Consider the following 14615-nt stretch of genomic DNA (forward strand, 5'->3'; position numbering starts at 1 on the left):
GGTAGAACAAACCCTTATATAATTTTATCCCATTTTATTGGTTTTCCAAATATGAACGAGTCATCCCAGAATGTGTGGTGTTGTTCCACCTTTGGGGCGTACAACATTTGGAAATCAAATACGATTGAATTTCAAACTCTTTGGCTTCAAGGAGGTGTAAGTAGAAGATGTCAGCGGCACTTTTGATAACAGATGTGACATTTTGGGGTGAGCGGGCATCCCCGTGCAACATGCGGGTCCCGTCCATCTCACAAGGTGAAGGCTTTCAAGGGATGCATCTCGTGTAACAGCTGCCTGTGCCGGTTCAAGTGAAGGACTCGAGCGGCGAGTCCTTGAACACTTTCTCCGAAGCACGGGCGAAAGAAGGCCTGATCCAAGAATAATGGGTGGGATCGCAAGGGTTGCCGTGACGCCTTTTGTGCGAGCCGCGGCACAACAGCCGACATTACACTAATCTCTTTTGCCTTGTTCCCTCACGAGACACAAGCGCGAGTCTGCAGAGCTTCTGCGATTCAGGCCGGATATGGAAAAGGATTGATCACCCCTTCTTTGTGGCGTAATCCTGCCGTTCTACTACGGGACCATGGATACACTGTAAGAGAGCTGAATGATTTGGAAAAAGAATCTCATTGCTATTTTTTTTCCATTTGTATTGTGATTGCGATTTAACATGTGATTATTTTTTTCAACATCCTTTTCCCATGAAAAACAAAAAGAAAAAAAGAAACACTGTGAATAAAATAATCTGTATTACAATGGACAATACCTGACTCATGATACATAAATACTTTATTGTCAGTCTAGGCTCGGGTTACGCTAAAATAAAGGCAAATAAACCATGAATTTGTTCACTTACGAAACACTTTGACTGGCAGTCTTTCAAGTGTTGACGTTAACTTGACAAAATTCGACAAGTGTGGCGGAAACAAAAATCAGTAAATCATGAATCAGATTACAATAATGCAAACAAATCACTTCAACTGGTTTATCACTTCAACTTTCCGTATGAATAAAATAAAACCTACCGATCAACTGACATGTTTTTTCTTTTCCAAATTGAAGATTTGCGATTGGAAAAATGCATTTCCACTCCATTACAATGTTGATTTGAATGTTATGAATTGTTCAGCCCTCTCCTGTAAGAACACTCACGTACACTGTTTTGCAAAGGTTAGCGTCACGGAGAAGTGAAAACATGAGTGCGTCTGTGGTACAAATAATTATACAAAAGCTTTCCAACGGTTGCCAGAGGGGGAGAAGAGTAACTTGTTTTCTTTGGATTTCATAAGCGCAAGTCTGCACAATGAGCACCGACTGACATGAGTGTTTGTTTAAAATTCGCTTTCAACCACCTGCACTCTTTTCACACAACCTGACAGTTCTCAGCCTTGGTGTGTGCGTGAATGTGTGTGTGTGCGCGTGTGTGTATTGTTCACGTTGTCGGGACATAAGTGTTTACAGAGCCATTGCGGCGACTCACCTCCCTTCTGGGGACAAAATTACATCCTCAGTATGTCAATATTTAGCTCCATTTTAAGGCCGAGGAAGTAGTTTAAGGATAACACTAGCTTAGGGTAAGTGTCCGAGGAATTATTCGGAATCGTGGGTGTGTGTGGCTGTGCGTGGCTGTGCGTGGGTGTGCGTGTACATACGGGTTGGTAAAGGCACTCCAAAATCCAACACATTTTAATTACTGCCCGGCTGCTCCGTGTTTCTCTTTGATGTGGCAATCAAGGCGAGCGTCCTCACAGTGCCACTGTACAAATGCTCATCTGATTGAGGAGAAAAAAAAAACAATCACCCCAAATAATTCCTGCACCGGATTACTGGCCAAGACTCACGTCAAAAATACACACCCACTAAAGCCTGTCCAATTAACTGCAGATTAATGTGTGATGTAAAATGAAAAGAAAACATCACAAAAATCAGCACAGGCTGCACTGTTGCATTTTGAACTCCCCATTAACCCATTAATTATGCGCAACTATGATTAAGACAAAAGGAAAACGGCCATTTTTGGGGGGAGTTGGGAGAATGAATGATCCAGGCCAAAATGGATCATTAAGTTACTTGCACTATTAGATGATTCCTGTGAAGATGCACATATGTAAAGGTCTTTTTTCATCTTTAGTCCTTTAATGTCGTCTTTTTTGTTTTTTCCACATACAGATTCCTAAAGTGTGGTACATGTTACACTAGTGGTACGCGGGCTCCCTCTAGTGATATGCCGAAACACTGATTAAGTACAGTTCGGTTGGTTTTAACTTTTAAGTATACTACAAATATATTTCATCTTTAAGCACTGTTTAAGCACTTTTAAGCTCTGTATTTTAACATTGGAGATGATGGTGGTACTTGGAGAGCTAAGTATTTATTTAGGTGGTACTTGTAAAAGGTTTAATAACCACTGACGGAGAAGACCCGCAACCTCATTGTTATCCATTTGCACACATGGCGTTAGTGCTGTGTTAACCTGTGGCATGCTACCTCTGTAAAGCACACAAGCACAGCGTAGTGACCAAACAAGCAGCCGATCATATTCCCGCACAGGAGCATCTCAACTGTACTAACTTGTCAGAAACTTCTCTTCGGAAGGGACCGCTTACAGATTCGACAACCGCATATTCCTGTCACTTTGGATCCATGCGGAAATATTGTGCCAGCAAATTGGTTAACACTGAAGACAGATGTCACAACATGTGTCACCACATTTATTATCTGCTAGCCTTCTGCTCGAACTTTACCAAGCCTGCTGTTGTTTACTTCTCGCCGTCTTGTTTACCCTGCACTCTCGCACCACAAAGAACAAGAGAACCCCCTCCGGCCCCCATCCGAAGACACGCACACACTCCAATGTGCTGTGGCCACACTTCACCACACATTTCCTGTCACTTGGATGCTGCTTTGAATGATTGCGAAATCTCACATTCAAATCAAAAGCTTGGTGTGTACGCACACGCACACTAATCCTTTATTATAATAATAGCCAGATTGCATCATTGAAGCCAAAATATTGACGAGAATGCGCAAATATTTTTCATAGTCATAACTCACACTGTGCTGGAATGTCATTTACAAATGATTTGTGCATTGCGACCGTTTAAAGTTGGCGATATGCAACGTTTTAATCTCGCGGCATGCAAAAATGTAACAGCTGTGAAATGCAACACACAAAACCTCCACGGTTTTAGCGTACAAATAATTTTGTGCATCACAGACAGAGGAGCAGGAACCAAAAGCAGGGTGTACTTATTCGGAGAGATGTGTACAAGCAATATGATAAAATGCACTTTTCCTCCTCCTCGCAGCTATACATTTTCTTCAAAAAGCTCCAGCTAAGTGAATCAAACCTGTAGATCATCAGGTAAATGTAGTTTGTGTCACTTAGACTAAACAACTTCATACTGAGATCAGTCCCTAAAACAATAATGGTTCTAATTGCAATACATGATGGTGCATGGGGCGAAGGTTCCTGTTACAAATGCGATACACTGGACTTGGACAGTGGGGTATATGTTTAGATAGTCCTAAAAAATCGTAAATATATACATCTCTATTTTATATGCTGATTTCAAGAGCTGTCAGAAGTCTGAACACACAGACACACACACACACACACACACACACGACAATCTATTCGAAATGACAAACACGTGACGTAAAGTCAAGATAATTTGGTCTGACGTCCAACTTTAAATCGAGCGAATTTACCGCAAATTAAACGCACGTTTGCACACACACAAAAAGAACAATACCTATCAATGCAGAACGCGAGAAGCGTCAGCGTTGAAGGAAATGTGCGTAAAGTTGGTGCACTCTGCGTGCACTCTTCATGAGCCTGCTCACTGCCATCACAACAATGTGCTGAATGGGCAGTCTAATTATACATGTGCCATTTAGACGTGTGCATTTGGTGTCCAGGACCACATTACCTTATGTGGACACTTCACGGCTGTGCACGACCAAGTGTTGTCAAAGAAATAGCGGAAGTTTGTGCGCAAATTAAATTGACCGTGTTGTGTCTGTTTCGAACCGGGGGGAAAAATGCTTTTGAGAGTCGGAGGAAATTTAGATTTCCGCTGAATTGCTCAGAGGAAGCGTGTCGTAAAACGTACATAAGTTTTAATGTAAAACAATGGAAGTGGTTAATGCAAGGTTATTTGCAATAGATGATTCTAAATGTTTTAAACCAGCTAATAAAAAGTAGTGGGCCTCTGAATGAGGCATTATAAAATTGCATTTCCAATATTTAATTCATTACTAATCATATACAATTATAATTCATCCTAAGAAACAATATCTGCCGTTTTACAGCTCTAAAAGGGAATTTAGTGGGCACTGCATTCTAAGACATTTATTTAAAATATATTTAATAAAATTAATTTGGGGGAGGAGTCGTTCAAAGTGCAAGAACACATTTAGATTTTTTAAGCTTGCAGTATTTGCACTTTCCGCGAAGTTCAGCATACAGTCGCCAGATCGCCGAGTATGCCTCTAAGTGCATCTTCTGTAAATGGGCAAGTCCTGTGATTGTTCAATTTAATTTATGACTTGCGCATTCTTAACAGGTCAATTCCCCCGACCTCTGGAAAAGTGAAGGGAGAGCGCATTCATTCCCAGGCTAAACGCGGACGCTGTCTGTCATTTTGGAAGAAAAAAAAGATGATGAAATTTGTAGTTTTGGGGGGGAAAGACTCGCGTGTGCAAAAGACACCACGAGACACGAGTCGAGCGGCGTGCGTCGGGGCGAACGCACGTGTCTATCCTCAATGAATGACAAATTAAGTTGGAGCGGAAAAGTTGGGCGATGGACGCGAAGGTGTCAAAAAGCAACTTAAATGTGTATGACACGTTCAGGGACAAGTGGGAAAAGCCGCTCTTGTTGACGACGCGCGCGGCGAACAAGTTATCAGGGTGTGAGTTTCGAGCCGGTGTCCGCGTGTAATGTATACGCTCGGCGACTCAAAGACAGCCCGTGAAATGGAGTTCAAGTGAATTAAGTGAGGATATAATCGAGTTTGGGGTGAGTTTACGGAGATTCTAGTGAAGATAAACGCATCTGAGTCAGCACTAATTGTCGCGTGCGCACCTGGTTTGTTATGGCTATAGCGAGTTTTTTTTTTTTCAAATAAATACGTGCCACCACGGACAGTTTATTGAAATTATTTCTTTTCAACCCACGCTTCCTTTTAATTTAAAACTGGAATGGAAGAACAACGGACAACATGTGGAGGTAAGCAAGTAAAAGTCGTTGTTTACCTTGACGACGTAAGTCGAGGAGAACGCGGCGCGTGTGTCCTCTCCGTGTCGTAAAAAAAGAGACAAGCGGATGAAAGGTTCAAGTGGGGGGGAAAAGTCTTCTTTTGTTGTGTGTGCGTGTGTCAACGCGGCGCCAGCATCAGAATCAGAGAAGGTCCCGCATGCGTTCGCCGAAGTTGAGCTGTCCAAAAGTACAAGTATAGCTTTTGTTGCTCTCTTCTTTATCACCCGCCCTCTTTTTCGAACTCTCTATCCAACTCTCTCTCTCTCTCTCTCTCCAACTCTTTCTCCCTCTCTGTCTGTCTCTCTCTCTTTCTCTCTCTCGCTCGCTCGCTCGCTCTGGTGCTGTCAATCTCTACAATCAATGCTCGCTGCCATGTCGCAGGTATTCAAAGCATTTCCCCCCACGCGAGACATCACAAAGTGAGTGGCCAGGGCATTGATCTGGCGGGAGGGAGGGAGGACTTCTTCTTCCCCTTCACACCCCACCCACTCGTACCCCCCCCCCCCCCAATCATCCTCCTCCTCCATCCTCCTCCTCCTCCTGCTCCCGAGAGCGAGCGGGTCGCTTTTAGAAGATGACTAAAATGAAGCTTGCAGCGGACAGAAGAAATGGAAGAAGGGATGCAAAGTGTGTGTGTGTGTGTGTGTGTGTTGGGGGCGGGGGGGGGGGGGGGGTCCGGACTAATATTTAATGTGCGAAAATCATAAAACACGGAGTTGGAGTGTCACCCCAACTTCCTTGCGTGTGCACAATTATACGTTGACGACAAAGGTTTTTAATTCTCTTCTTTACTTCATCACGAGACCACGCTTTTTTTTCTTGAAAATATTTCCACCATGAATGAAATGAATTGATGTGAAGTTACCCGAGGCTCTGAATGCGGCTCAACTTTTATGACAACCCAGTCGACATAGATTCATTTATTTTACAAACGTCAGTAAATAGCATATTTTCAAATATTTCTTAATTACGTTGTTTTCCATTGTCGCAACTGGAAATATCACCAAGAGCAACGTCTTGATGCACATAAATGGAAATATTCACGGCATAAAAATATTCCCGAATGAGGGAATATTTGACCACAAAATGTGAATGATTTCGACTACTCCACGAGGATTCTTATTATTATTATTATTATTATTATTATTATTATTAGCGGTATTGGTAATAGTAGTAGTAGTGTACAGCAACGCATTTATTTGTGTCATGAAATCGTAAAACTTCCAATAAACTATTTTCACTTTTAAAGTTTAATTAATGACCATTATCAATTGTCACTCGACCGGTCCAAATAAATGGCAGACATTGACAAGCATAAAATACAATTAGAAGTCTTATTTTGTTGTTTTCAAAAATGACCTCTTATTTTTCTGAAAGCAGAAATTACAAATGGGTTCAGTTCTATAAATCACCAGAATCTTTTTGGGGTGCGCACAAATTTTCGGACCCACATCTAAATGTGACAACTCAAAATGAAGCCATGTCAAATAATTACTTACAAATTGATGAGCCATCAGGAGGGGGAAAACGATGTTGATTCTTGTTTCTCGAGTCATACAGCTGTGAAAGAGTGAGGAGAGATGAGAGTGAGAGAGAGAAAGAGACAGTTGAATGTACAACTCAAGGACACCACATCAGACCACAATTCCGCGCGTGCCTAATTTTCCCCTTAACGCACTAAAGCTCAGATGTCCCATAGCTGGGAACGCGGCACACATCGCCTCGGACCCCCCCCCCCCCCCCCCCATCCAAACCAACTGACCTAAAAAAAAGATCGTAGTATGGAAAGAAATACAACTAGATAAAAGTCAGGAAATTAACTTTTTGAGCAATTGCGAAATTGAAGATGTTCTCTATGAAATAGTGTGATTTGAAATAAACGTGTCAATTTTAGTACCAACATAACCCACATGCATGGATAGAATGGAGTCCATGCTGTAATTATTCCCGCACATTTATTTATCTGTGACGTTACTGGATCTCTGACTCGCAGCCTTCGGATCCATGTTTAACGTGCCTCATACGCCACCTTTTGGTCATTGTTGGTAAGCCATGTAGGCGTCCTTCATCCTTGGTGAGTAAAGGATTTTTATTTTATTTTTTATAAAGCGCTTTTTACAGAGAGGACACGCAAAAATGCTTCACATACTTATAGAATACAGTAATATGCGTGCAGCTCTTTGGGAGTGTGGGAGACTACTGAATAATGATTACTTTATGAAAGGACACATTTTCTGTTTGAGAAGTGCTAATATACCCAGAATCGAACAAAGTGTTGGTGCCAAAAGAATCACTAGCTGCTGTGCATAATGGTGGAGATATGCAGCTAGTGATTCTTTTTGGCACCAACACTTTGAGAAGTGCTAATATACCCAGAATCGAACAAACATGTGTGTGTGTGTGTGTGTGTGTGTGTGTGTGTATGTATATATATATATATATATATATATATATATATATATAGATCAGTACGGTACACTTGTCTTTGCCTATTTTCCAGGAAGTGAATCATACTTAATTTATGTTTGTGCATTTTTCTGCACAGTTGATTTGAAATATTGTCCCGTTTTTGAATAAGGTGATGTGGAAATTAAAAAATAACTTGGCAACTAATTGACACATTCACACACACACATCACATACATCGTACGTACGTACATACATACATACATACATACATACATACATACATACATACATACATACATACATACATACATACATACATACATACATACATACATACATACATACATGATTGTGACACATGCACAGCAAGCAGTATTAGCCCTAAAGGAAAAAAAAAACAGGTAGCCAGTGAAAGTACAACAGAAAATAGTTTGGGTAAAAAAACAAAAAAAACCCTAAAAAGTAGCTTAATGATCAGTTCGACTTTATTTGTACGACGCTTTCACAACAGCTGTAACAAAGCACCATGCAAAAGACATGAGATAAAACAGTAACAAGAATACAAACATAACAAATTGACACAATCTTTTTCTCCACTCCAACATATGCTTCATTGTTTGAAGCAGTTATGGATGAAAGAGGATCGATTCAAAGTCACCACGTCATGATCCCAGCATGTAAACAAGACACTGTCGCATCCACGTCCAATTTAAAATTTGATGTCAAAATAGTTTTTCAATTTCGGTTGCGACAAATTTTTATTCTAAGGACTGACATGATTTGACTATGCAGTCATTGGCTTACACATGGTGCACGTGAAGAGCAAAAGAGAGTCCGGCATGCCGGGTTGGGGGCAGCCATATAGACACATTTGCATCTTTACAAGCCTTTGATGCATCTTGAAAAGCAAGTCTAGCCCATAAATATTTGAGGAGGAGAGTTCATGAAAATCAACATTTTTGTTACAATAAATTAACATGTGTTCGTCTCCTGTTCTGCATGCTCAATGAGAGTGAGGATGAGCAGCAGCCTTCTTCTTTTTTTTTTTAATCCTACTTCATACTGCTCGTACTAAAAAAAAAAATCACAATTTGTTACAATGAAGTTAAGTAAGCATCTACCTCAAAAATGAAGCAGGTCAGTATGTGGAAGACAGGAGTTGACGCGGCCGTTGTTGTGCCTATTTTGTTCTGTCATTTGTCTTTCTACCTCAAAGGAGGCAGGGTTCCGTTCGAGGTGTCTTCCTTGGAGGGAAGTTTTCCTCACGTTCATTGCCTAGTGCTGGCTCATGTGGTGTTAAGGCGTTTTTCTTGAATGAATGAGGAGTGTGGTTCTTAACCCGCTCCATCTGTCAAAGGCCTTGAGGTAAGTTCTGTCTTGAATTGGAGCAATATAAAATCGAACTGACTAGACAAAGCCTCAGTAAAGTGTTTTCATTTCTTTGGACATTTTCTTTGGCTTTGTGTGTTCGTGTGTTTTTTGTGTGGCGGAAAAGAACACTGTAAAATACACCACTTGAATTTTCAGGGGCTAAAACAGCAATTTAAATTGGAAAAACTTCCAATTTTAAATTACTGACACATTCAGAGCCACACAGTAAACGCAATAAGGGAAACATTTTTTCTCCTTGTATGTTTAATTTGGGATTTGATTTTAAAAAAACTGTTCTATAAACTCTTGTTTCTTTGATGTCAAATGTAGAAAAGGCCAATTTTCCCGACACCAAAAGTTAAAACCTTTCATTGAATTGCCCAACTAAAAATATTATCAAACATAGCCTTGAAATTTCGAGGTGACCCAACATGTTTTTTTTTTCCTTGACATTGAAGAGGAAAACTTTGATGATAACAACAGAAGCAGAATTGGACCTACTATGACATTAGTAGTAGTTTGAACACAGAATTCACTTGATAGGATTGTTTCGAAATGAAAACAGTCAACCGGCGTCATGCATTGGACTGAGCTTTGCCGTTTCCAATCGCCACTGCAATGTGGTGTAAGCCAGCTTTCATTGCAAATGCAGCCGAGAAGCAGCAGCGCCTCTTTTAGATGAACGCTGATTTTGATGATGGTGGCTATTCAGCCATTGCTCCCCTTCAGGATTGCTTTCTACGGACATTTTTAATGTATATTGCTGTATTTAATCAGCAGAGCACTCATTTGACTGCTGTAGTAGTGCGTGGCCGACAAGGAGGATTAAAGAGGCAGGAGGGAAAGGACATTTTTGTTGCTCTGCTCCACATTTACCACCAAGCCACCAAGCGGGATAAGTGATGTGAAAATGAAGGGATGCGTCCTCATTTGAGATTTGTAGTTTCTGAATATAAATGCAGGCTGCGGCTTGGTTGTTCTGCAGTTCACAGAGCTGTCCTTGATATTTTTTTTATGGGGTGAAAAGTGTAAATGTTTGTTTACCGAGACCTTCATCGTGCACCGTCAAGCACGCGCGCGCACATTGACCCGCCAACAGGGGTCACGTGAACCGACACGATGCAAAGGGCCATCCGCGGCTGGCACACCCCGTCGAATTTGTCACGAGCGAATGCAAAGTTATGCAATTAACCGAAACGGCATCTGCATACATGCTAATCATCCGCCTTGCAAAGTGGGACGCTCTGTTCTTATTAGTTGACCCAAATCCCCTCACTTGTAACTCTGAAGTCCATCAAAGTTTAGTCGGAATCTAATATTTCCTTTCAAGTGAACAGAGAAGCACTGATTAGTCATGTTGAAATAAGAAGTGCGACATGCCAATTCTAATTACCGTATATAGTTTTTAGGGACGTCCTTACACGGCCCCGAGCAAGCGGATATCACCATCGACGGCACTCACAGGACTGCATGTGGACCATTTTTTTCCTCGTCATGTTAGGTAACGCGATACCTCGACTAGCTCGCCGTCACTAGGCCGATTTCTTTTTTTGTTTTGTTTTATCATGTTTTGCGAGCACCAGTTGGGAACGGTGGACTTAAGAACCAGCAGCACTGCAGATATTGACGAATTCTTCAACAACAAAAGGCCACATTCAGTTACCTCCAGAAGTATTGGAACAGCGAGGTCACTTGCTTTGTTTTTGTTGTGTGCTGAAGATTTTGGGTTTCAGATCAAAGGATGGCCTAACAGCTACCAATTTTTTTTGCCTGATGAAATTGTTTGGCGGTGTGTTCTGGGTCTTTGTCTTTCTGCACGATGAAGCTTCTCCCGATTAGGTAGGTAATATTTTTTGGTAATTTGCCAGACAAAATAGTTACGTAAAATTCTGAATTAATTTATCATCAAGTTCATTTAACAATGTGCATTCCAATACTTTTCACCAATTGAAAAGTGGGTGGCTTCAAACAAAAGGTGTTCTGTCCTGAGTTGTTGAACACATCTAGATGTGAATACCATGAAAGAAAAGCTGGAAAGGTTTCGTCTCACATTCATCTTTTGATTTGAAACCCAAATGTCTTCGCTGTACAACAAAAACAAAGAAATTGACCGTTCCAATACTTTTGAAGGGCTATGGACTTGCTTCGTGGCTAAAGTTCACTGTAAAACTTAAGATAAAGATCATTTCACCTTGTACCAAACCATATGTTGTTGCAGAAAGCCTGCTGACTTAATGCCAACACATGAATGGGGAAAACCACAGACAGGTTTGTGAAACTAGCATTGATATATAATTATAGTTGAACACGGTTTCGATTCTGGTTCCGGCCTTCCTGTGTGGAGTTTGCATGTTCTCCCCGTGCCTGCGTGGGTTTTCTATGGATACTCTGGTTTCCTCCCACATTCCAAAAACATGCATGGCAGGCTGATTGAACATTCTAAATTGTCCCTAAGTGTGATTGTGAGCGCTAATGGTTGTTCTTCTGTGAGTGCCCGTGATTGGGTGGCAACCGGTTCAGGGTGTACCCGCCTACCACCTGAAGACAGCCGAGATAGGCTCCAGCACCCCTTGTGACCCATGTGAGGATAAGCGGATTAGAAAATGGATGCATGGATATTTGAACAGAAACGGCAGCAACACATGCAGACAGACAATTTTCACAGGCATACAAACTATATCCTTTGCAAAAGAAAAAAAATAATAACTAAGATTACATGAGCTCACCTGTGAGGGTCCTCTGTTTAAAATTTCCAATTTTAAAGTTTAGTATGTCTTTGCATTCTTCTGCCCCAGAGGAGCCAAGGTGGATCGACTGGAAGGAGCAGCGCAATACTCATTGAATTATCATGGTGCACCAACTGCCTTTTCTCCTCACATTCTTTTTAATGATGTTATTATTATATGTATTTACGAAGTACAAAACCGAAGGGTGGGGGTGCCGGAATGGATTAATGGTATCTTCATTCATTGCAATGGGGAAGTGTTTTGAGTCAAGAGCCACTCGTGTTACAGAGCACAAGACGGAGAAAAAAAAAAATCCATCATATACGCCACGTGTCAAAATCAAGACCCGGGGGCCAGATCCGGCACCGCACGTAATTTTATGTGGCCCGCGAGAACAAATCATGTGTGTCAACTATCGCGATTCTTGCTGAAATCTGTACTGAAATGTCAAATTGTCATGAGTAATAAATAACGTTGAGATTTGGCACCGGCTTTCTGAGGGGAAGCCGTAACTCCAAAGTGGCCCGCGACAAAAAATGAGTTTGACACCCCTGAGATACGCCAGCCACACAAACATTTGACGTCTACATAAATGTCTATTCGACCGGACTTCAACCGCTCATGTACAAATCCACGCGTTTACTTGATTATTCGACGTAAAGTCGCTAGGATAATCAGTTCTACAGTAATAAGATCCGAATAATGCGAAGCGACTCACTCCCCAAGTGTCTTCTGCTGTTTTTGTCACGACCTCCATCACACTGCATCCAAATGACCTCCTTAGTGTGTTATGGATCCTTTTCTGTCTGTGCAAAAATACCGAATGCGTTCGACCGAGCTTTAACTGAAACCAACATTTCGGCTGCGAAATGATAGTCAAGAACAAACTGAATTGTTCTGCGGCTGCCCAAGTGTATTTCGAAGGCTTAATGGGATTTTATCTGAGTATTTTTTTCCCGCTGTTATAAAGACTGATGTGTTGCCTCGATGCTGTGCTGTAGATCCCGAGCCGCATTTATTGTCTTTTCAAGCGAGTCGCTAAATGAAGTAAATATCACTTGGCTCAGCTTGTGTGTGCGTATTCGTGTGTGTGTGTGTGTGTGTGTGTGCAGCTGATTAAAGAGGAGGCCCTGGGGGGTTTGCTTCATTGACAAAGCAATCACTTTTATGTGGAAAAAGCCCCATTCACTGTAGGTATTGTAAAAGCCTGCCGTTTAAGGAGCGCAAGATGAATTCATTGTTTAATGTAACGCAGCAGCTTTTCAATACGCACTTATCGATGTCTGTCTGAGGGGTTGCCTCTTCAGTGCATTACTTCATAATTAATACTGTTGTATTATTCCTCGAGGGCGATACGCCTCGACGCTCGCCTTTGTCGGAAGATGTTTTAAAAATGATATTGTTTTACTTTTCGCCAAAAGTCGGCGTTGAGCTCGACTACAATCCAGCTCTCCTCTATTCTTTTTCCAAGCGGGCGCAAAGAATATTCAGGGATTCCGAGCTCTTTAATTATTCAGCAAATCACTATTCCCTTTCTTACATATTAAAAAATGTACACTATGTGAAGCTTGAAAATGATAAAAGAGCATAATGTACTGTTTCAAAATCAAAGCACCTAATGCCTCGGCCTCCTTGGTTTTGGGTTTTGTCCAACCGGACCACAATGAGGATCCCTGCCGCGTGCAAGGGAAGCACCGACTGCGTTTCCTAACCCCCAAAACGATGACGGTGAGTAACAATTGTATTTATGCCGAGGAAAAAGGGCTGGCTGGCAATTAAACGCTTCTGTTTCTCTGTGGGGAAAACGTGCCGCGTTAACACCGGTGCAGTGAACAATTTGTACGCGAGAGCAAGGTCGCAAAATTCTCCACGTGGCCTCCGTAGCAGAGAATAAAAAGCTTTCAACCGAATGTCAAGTGCTCTATAAACACTCGCACGACTCGCTTCTGCTATACTATCTTATTTATTTATCACCTTCATTTCCATTTCTACAAAAACGTGTCTCCAGCTTAAAAGAAAGCGCGTGACAGGAGAGGGAGCATCATGTGTCTTGGATTTTTATGTGAGAGCATTTCTGAAGCCAGAAAGTATTTAGTCAGGCATTATGGTGGGAGGCCTTGATTGTGTTTAACAGAACATGACCCAATTAGCATAATTGGCCCCTCTTCCATTCCCTTTGAAGTCCAGAGCACAGAATAACAAATGTATACGAACCAGCGGCCAAACGTCAATACATGGATGTGCCACAAAGCTCGTGGGAGGCCTTGAATATATTTCTGCACAAGGAGGGGAAAAACATTTTTCTTGCAGAATAAGCAGAACGGAGGCGGCGCGGGGCCTTTCTTGCCACCAGGGCCAGTGTGCGCTGTGGGGCCTCTATCCTGCAGGAGAGACGCAGGCAGGCAGGGAAGGAGGAGGGAAGATGTGGCTGAACCCACTGTGGAGCTGAGGGAGGTGCATCCTCCCTCTCAGGTGCTTTCAAAGCGCACCGCGCTGCAGACCGCACTATGTCAATAGTTGCCAATTAAAGATAAAAGTGCAAGGGGCGGAGAACCGTGTGTGTGTGTGTGTGTGTGTGTGTGCGTGAAAGGATGCGGCTGATAACTGAAACCTGATCAATGCAGCGGTGCCTTGACTTAGAAAATGTGTTTGTTCCATGACAACTCTCAAAACTGGAACACTCCCACCATTGGTCGTCATGTCTTAGACCTCTGATATTATGTCCAGATGTATCTGTCTTTACATGTCGATGTTCATTTCACGCACACACACATTCAGTATCAACTTTGTTTGATGTTCCATTTTGTCCATTCGTGCTCGTGAGCCACACCGAGGACTAACTAAAG

General features: G+C 42.0%; 1 protein-coding gene across 6 annotated transcripts in view; it reads right to left on the reverse strand.

Annotated features, from left to right (window-relative positions):
* sox6 (SRY-box transcription factor 6) overlaps positions 1-6865 on the reverse strand; it is a 152063-nt gene extending 145198 nt beyond the window's left edge. For 3 of the 6 annotated variants that reach the window (XM_052063632.1, XM_052063628.1, XM_052063629.1), the window contains exon 1: positions 5260-5694. The gene's annotated coding sequence lies outside the window, so the exon portion shown is untranslated. Of the gene's footprint in view, positions 1-5259; positions 5695-6762 lie in introns of those variants that run through there. The other 3 variants (XM_052063633.1, XM_052063630.1, XM_052063631.1) reach the window with 2 other exon arrangements.
* Between the last annotated feature and the right edge of the window lie 7750 nt (positions 6866-14615).

This window comes from Hippocampus zosterae, chromosome 4, assembly GCF_025434085.1.
Source record: "Hippocampus zosterae strain Florida chromosome 4, ASM2543408v3, whole genome shotgun sequence".
Taxonomy (NCBI): Eukaryota; Metazoa; Chordata; class Actinopteri; order Syngnathiformes; family Syngnathidae; genus Hippocampus; species Hippocampus zosterae.